Source organism: Drosophila elegans, unplaced genomic scaffold (genome assembly GCF_018152505.1).
Source record: "Drosophila elegans isolate 14027-0461.03 unplaced genomic scaffold, ASM1815250v1 contig_814, whole genome shotgun sequence".
Classification (NCBI taxonomy): domain Eukaryota; kingdom Metazoa; phylum Arthropoda; class Insecta; order Diptera; family Drosophilidae; genus Drosophila; species Drosophila elegans.
Window position 1 is genome coordinate 2517045 of NW_024546167.1, and position 6266 is coordinate 2523310.

The following is a 6266-nucleotide window of genomic DNA, read 5'->3' on the forward strand; positions in this document are numbered from 1 at the left end:
GGATTTGTTTTAATTAGTCGGGGGATTAAGTGCGGCAAATTGAAAAGAGTTGTCTTTATGGCGCCGGTAATTGCTTGATCAACTATGCGTGACTATGCAGTTGATGGATATGCAAATGCCAAATAATTCATAACTTGATTAGCAGGCCGAGTTTGGGTTCCGAAATGAGGGGAAGAACTCATTGTTATGTAGGCATGTGTCTCATTTTGTCTTAGGTACGCTAGCACGTCCGTAAATGACCGCCCATTTATGCACTGAAAAAAATTGTAAGCAATTTCAAAAGTTTACTTACATTTTAATGGCGCATTGGGAAAAACGAATACTATATTTATTTTTATTGATCAGCCAAATTTTAAAAGTAAAGCTAAGTGCTTTTGATTAGTTAAAAAGTATAACTATTTTAACAGATAATAATCTCTTTGGGTACTTAAACAAAGGGCACATAAAATACATAAATAAAATGTTATACCAAATGTCTTTTGTAATATAATTAATTACACAAATATATACTTCAAATTGATGTCTCCCTTAAATGTTATTATAGCATTATATCGTCACATAATTATAATAAAATCGTTTTTAAGGTATATGCTTATTTTACAAGTAACAAAATTTACAAAAACAGAAAATCTTAGACTAAAATATTAGCTTTTCCACTGTGTAACTGTGTTGGGTGAGTCCAACATTCGAGTATTCTCAACAGATAGTTTGTATTTATGACCCACGTATCGGACATAACTGTCCCAAGGCCAAGTATATTTGCTCTGTAGCAATTGTCTCCGATGGTTCCGGCTTCAAGACGGAATAACAATTTCATTCGGAACTGCGACCAATTGAACTCAAATGCGACTCATTGGCCTGCTGCCCCTATTTCCCACCCCTCTTGTGAGATTATTGAGCCTGTGCACATGTCACGCTCATCAGGACAAATATTTAAATAAACTCACATCTGTCGCCTCGGGCCACAAATTGAGTTTGAACACTTCTGCTACATTGTAAGTACAAAGCGGTTCTTGGGTAATGTTGCCACCGGCTGTTTGCCAAAACTTATTCTTTCCTCTCAAAAATACAAGTCCATTGAAAGTTTGCTTTTTGCTAGAAAGTCGTCTGTGATTATTTCCGGAAAAACTAGAAATCCATTGCTGGCCGACTTCCTTCAATGTTATTGCACTACTGATATCTTGATTCCTATAAATCTTCTTTCATTTGGCCATAATTAGCAAACCCTTAAACTTTATGGGCTTTTAATTGAAATGTCAAAAGAGGAGGAGCGACGTGAAGTAATACCTATGTATATATTCCGCTACACATTCATTAAAAAACTTTCAGGCCAAGAGCAACACGTTCCGAGTTGCGAAAGTTTTGCGATTGTCAAAAACTATAAGAAAAGGCAAGCCAACCGCAAAAAAGAAAGCCGCACAAAAAGTTCCTGCGGTCGTGGCTGTGACTCCGGTCCGGAAACTGCCTTTGCATTCATTTAGAAATAAACAAACTGAGCCAAAATAAAATGGAGTAAAATCAAAATAAGGCAGGGCAGCCGAATTAAACAGAAACTGGTTTCTATAAAAGTTTGACATTTGCTGCCAAAAGAAGGGGTTGGTTGGGGGGAGATTGCAAATTAAAAACAATGTCTGCAGTGGAGTTCCGGAGATCCGGCAGCAATTTGCGATGCCCGCGCTGGTTTATCTCTGGTTGGGGAATGGGAAAAACTGAAGAGGGGGTGGGGTCGTCGGGTCGTAGGGTCGTCGGGTCACCGGCTCCAATCTACTTTTCTGCGATTCTCCGCTTCTGCAGTCGTTGCAGTAAATCTTTCATCAGTCCCGCCGCGCTTCATCCTTCAAGCCAGCCACTCCTCCGGGATTGTTCGGGATTCGCGATTCTTTCCACTGCTGGCGGTCCAATTTGTCCCAGTCCTTTGGTCCACAGCTTTGCACTCGCATCCACACACTTGTCATGCTATTTATGAGTTTATTATTTTTTCGTTACTCTATTATTTAGCCACCCCCCCCTTTGCTTCTCCGAGCCAAATACTTTTCCTAGCGCTTAAAACTTTCTCTCATTGCAAGTGCTGCAATTTTTCACAACTTTTTGAACAGCATTTTTTCAACATTCCTCCGACTTCTCGGTCCCCAGGCTTCCCCTTATGCGTTTATGGCCATGTTATTTATTTAGTGGCTTTATTTTTATACTCTCTGTGAGGGTATGCATTGGCTTTGTGGATTTTTCAGTCTTAAGTTTAAGTTGTCTTAAGCCTACATCTTAGATCGTAAGTCTAATAAAGCTTGCATCGCAAGTCATAATATTTTAAAATATGTAATGAATTTATGTTCGCTAATTTAATCCAAAAGTTCAAAGAAGGTCGGGAAAGATTTTAAATATTTTTAAAACAATGTAAAGTGCTTGCGGGAGTAATAAACTATTAGCAATTTTTAGTACATTTTTATTATATACTTGTTTGCCATACAATTTAATAGACTTTAAATAGTGGTAACAATTGCTTTCCTGAATCGATTGTGTGACACTCAAGTCTCAGGGTATTAAATTGAATTGTTAACATGCAATATATACTAAATTAATAAAACAATTTAAAGTGAATATGGCAGTATTAAACCATTTGATATATTTATTACCTTTTTAATTGTGTGTGCCACTTAAGTGGGTGCCACTTATGTTTTAGGGTATTAAATTGAATTGGTAAAATGCAATATATACTTAATTAAACTCAGAGATTGAATCAAGCTTTTTTAATTTTTGGCTTTAGCTTTAAATGCAAGCAATGTAAGTTCATAACTTTTAAGTAATATTTAACGATTTTGACATAAAAAACCATTAATCCAAAACTATTTGCAGCGCATTTGGTAGTCTCTGCTTCAAAAACTAGATTTTAAATTTTTTCTTCCGGAATTTTTTCGTTTTAATCTCCTTTTTTCACAGTTGCTTAAATTGTTTGTAATTTTTTGTCAGTGGCGGTTGTTTTTGTGTGTTTCTGTTTTATTATGACAGCAGACGACGACGAACTGCCTTGGAGTTGTGCTGCTGGTGTTGCTTTTAGTCTTTTTGCTTGTGCTGGAACTTGTGTTGGCTAGATAAATAGTTTTTCGCCCCTTCTCAGCGGGTAGCTTTTAATTATGGCCAAGCTGCAAGCCACAAATGGAAAATGCCAAAAATGATGGGAAAATTGTTTCGAAATTAGTTGAAAAATGAGAAGAACTTTTGTTTCCATTGAAATTGGCCAGATCAAGCATTTAACGACATGGGGATTATATTAGCTATGGTTTTCCCTTATGGCCTTGCAAAGGACAAATGAATTTTTAATTGTGAACTGTAACCTTAGATTTCGATTTGTTTTTGCTGGGCCAATTTTAAATGTTTCGGAAATTGTGCAGCAAATGCTGTCATCTTTCATGCATTCGGCATGCAATCGAAACATTGAAAAGCACACCGAGTACCAAAGAAAATCTCTAACCAAATTCAAGTTTGCAAGCACTCCAGGCCATCTGGCCCCCCAAAAATGTTCGAGAGGGGCGAAGTTTTCGCCATTTCTGAAGACGCCCAAAGACACTGGCAAGATTTGCTCTCCAGAATTTACCACTCATATGCATAAAACGTGCAGCAGACTGCGGCCAAGTGGCGGAGCACTTATTTCATTGACACGCAGACAAATGCCCAGGAGAGACAGTTCTTACAGACGCCAATTCTATTCGGACACCTCTCGTTTCCAAGTTTATATTTTTCACAAGTTTCTTTTTCACTTCGTCTCAGTTGATTTGCATACGTAGGAGTATCCCTTAAAAGAACGAAAATAAACGATAAATGGTTTAAGAGGTTCCCACCCAATGCACACGAACATTTTGATTCGGATTGTTCCGCAATTGGACAACATCTCTTTTCTTCTGGGGGGATAGCAATTTTGAATTAATTTTGTTTTGATTCCCCTCTGCCCCTAATATTTCGTAACTTCCCTTCGGCCTTGTACATTGGTGAATGTTCATAACATTTTCCATATTTCATTGGAAAATTAAATTCCAGGCATATTTTTTGGCCCAGCAAGCATCCCATGGACCGCAACGGCAGTAGGAACAGAAGGAACAGAAGGAGCAACCGCCACAGCCTGGAGACCGAGACCCAAAATTGTACCCAAATAGTAAACAACAGCTGCCTCGGGTCTGCCGTCAGTTGTCCTCCTCGAAAACGACATTTCCATCTCTGGGCTTTCACTTCCATTTTTGGCATGACAAGCGTTTGTGTTATTGAACAATCGACTGAAAAATCTCGAAATTTAAGAAGGCAGAAATAGCAATATGGCAAATAGAAAATTAATACAAGAAAGCAACACATGGAACTGCCAAATACTTTTCTGTGCGGCTAAGTACGGCCATAAACAAATATTTGGCGAAATATTTAATTAATACATTGATAAATTTAATTACCAGAACGTTGAGAACTTTATAGTATTTAAAGCACTTAATATCGCAGAAAACATTGCATTATTTTGCATAGTTTTTGTTTGCAACCTTCTACCATTTGTAAAAATTAACATCAATATCCGAGCTTAAAGTTCTTACTTTGTTTGCATTTACCATTTTCATTTTTAAAAACGTTTAATTTTTTATAATTATTTTTTAATTAATTTTTTTTTATTTTTCTAAGTCAACAATATGTTGATAATATTCTGTACAAATTTCAATTCAATCCGAGTAAAACTAACGGAGCTACAGCGTTTCAAACGACCGGCCGAGCTACCAGATCGTTCAAATATGAAAAACTTTTGATTAATTTTCCCGAACACGTTTTTTTGAAGTTCGTGAACATCAGAACTCAAAATCTACTGAATCGATCCTTTTGAAAGGATCACGAAAAGTTTTTTTTGTTTTTGTTTTTTTTTTTTCTATTTTTTAACATCGAATTTACTGCGATTTTTAGGCTAATATCGCGTTGCTCACTTCAAAACGTTCAAAAAAATAGAAAAAAAAGTCTTCGTGATTACCTTGCAAAATTCATCAGCTTTAAAATGCATACATTTTTTTTTTTTTTAAGTCCGGCCACGAGTTATGGTGTTCACCGTAAATCAACCTTTTTTAAAGGCGCCTCCGAAGATGCACGGTCGTTATTTTTTTTTAATTTAATTTTGTCTTACAATCTTAAAAAAGTGGTATAATAATATGTAATTAAATTAAAAAGAAATAATATTATAGGTGTCGCCGCAAAAAATTATAAAAATAAACGTTTTTCGTTTTTAAAACCCTACCCTCCCTTTAAAATAGTTAAACTTAACCATTTGGATCGCGGAATTGATAGCACACGATCTTCTGCTAGCAGTCTATAACCTTTTGCCGGACTGCTTATCGCACACTTCCCAAACGCCACTTATCAGCGCTGCCTCTGCGCCGCACTCCTGTTATCTCAGCTCCTCTTGCAATCAATCAACGACAATCGCATGGAAGGCAACTGGGACAACGGTCCTCCGATGGATTGGCCTCTCTTCATGGTTTGTCTGTTGATTTTACTACAAAATAAATACGCACCGCACAGCGGGAGGACAGTGGCAGAGACACGGGTCAGTGGAATAAATAATATAAATAATATGAAGTCCAAACTGATAAGCAAAACATCAGCGGGAGCAGCATCAACAGCGGTATAAAATCGAAATATTTTCAAAACAAAAAGAGGAATTCAGTGGAAGCCTAGAACGAATTAAATATACCCTCGGATCAATTGCACGATTCTATAATATTAACTTTATCAAAACACAAAAACAAGCCTGGGGGGTTTCAGCAGAACACAGAGACCACCACAATGTCTGCAAATCCTTTGAAATATGGCATGACCAAAGGCATTTATGTGGGAGACAAGCCAGCGGGAGCCTTTTTGACCACTCCTGCTCCGATAACACGAGCCGAAGGCCATTAGGAATGGACTGCAGCGGTGACTCTGATTGTGTTGGCATGGGTGTGATATACGCGGGACTATTTCATTCATGCCCCGGCGTGCATATACTCCCACTGCCATTCATTCACCACGCATTTTGAAAACCGAGAAGATGTTCAACGAAAAAAGACTCAGTGCGCTTCAATCGTTATCTGTTAGAAGGCCTGACATCGCACACTCTGAAAAAGTAAATGCACTGCAATTTTATTTTAAAAAACTTGTGTGATAAAGATTTATTTGGTTTGTATCTATTGAAATGGCAATATGTCAACATTGTTGTCTTCTTGAAATTGAATATATATCTTTAATATTAAGCAATTTAAGTGCATTTTAATTTG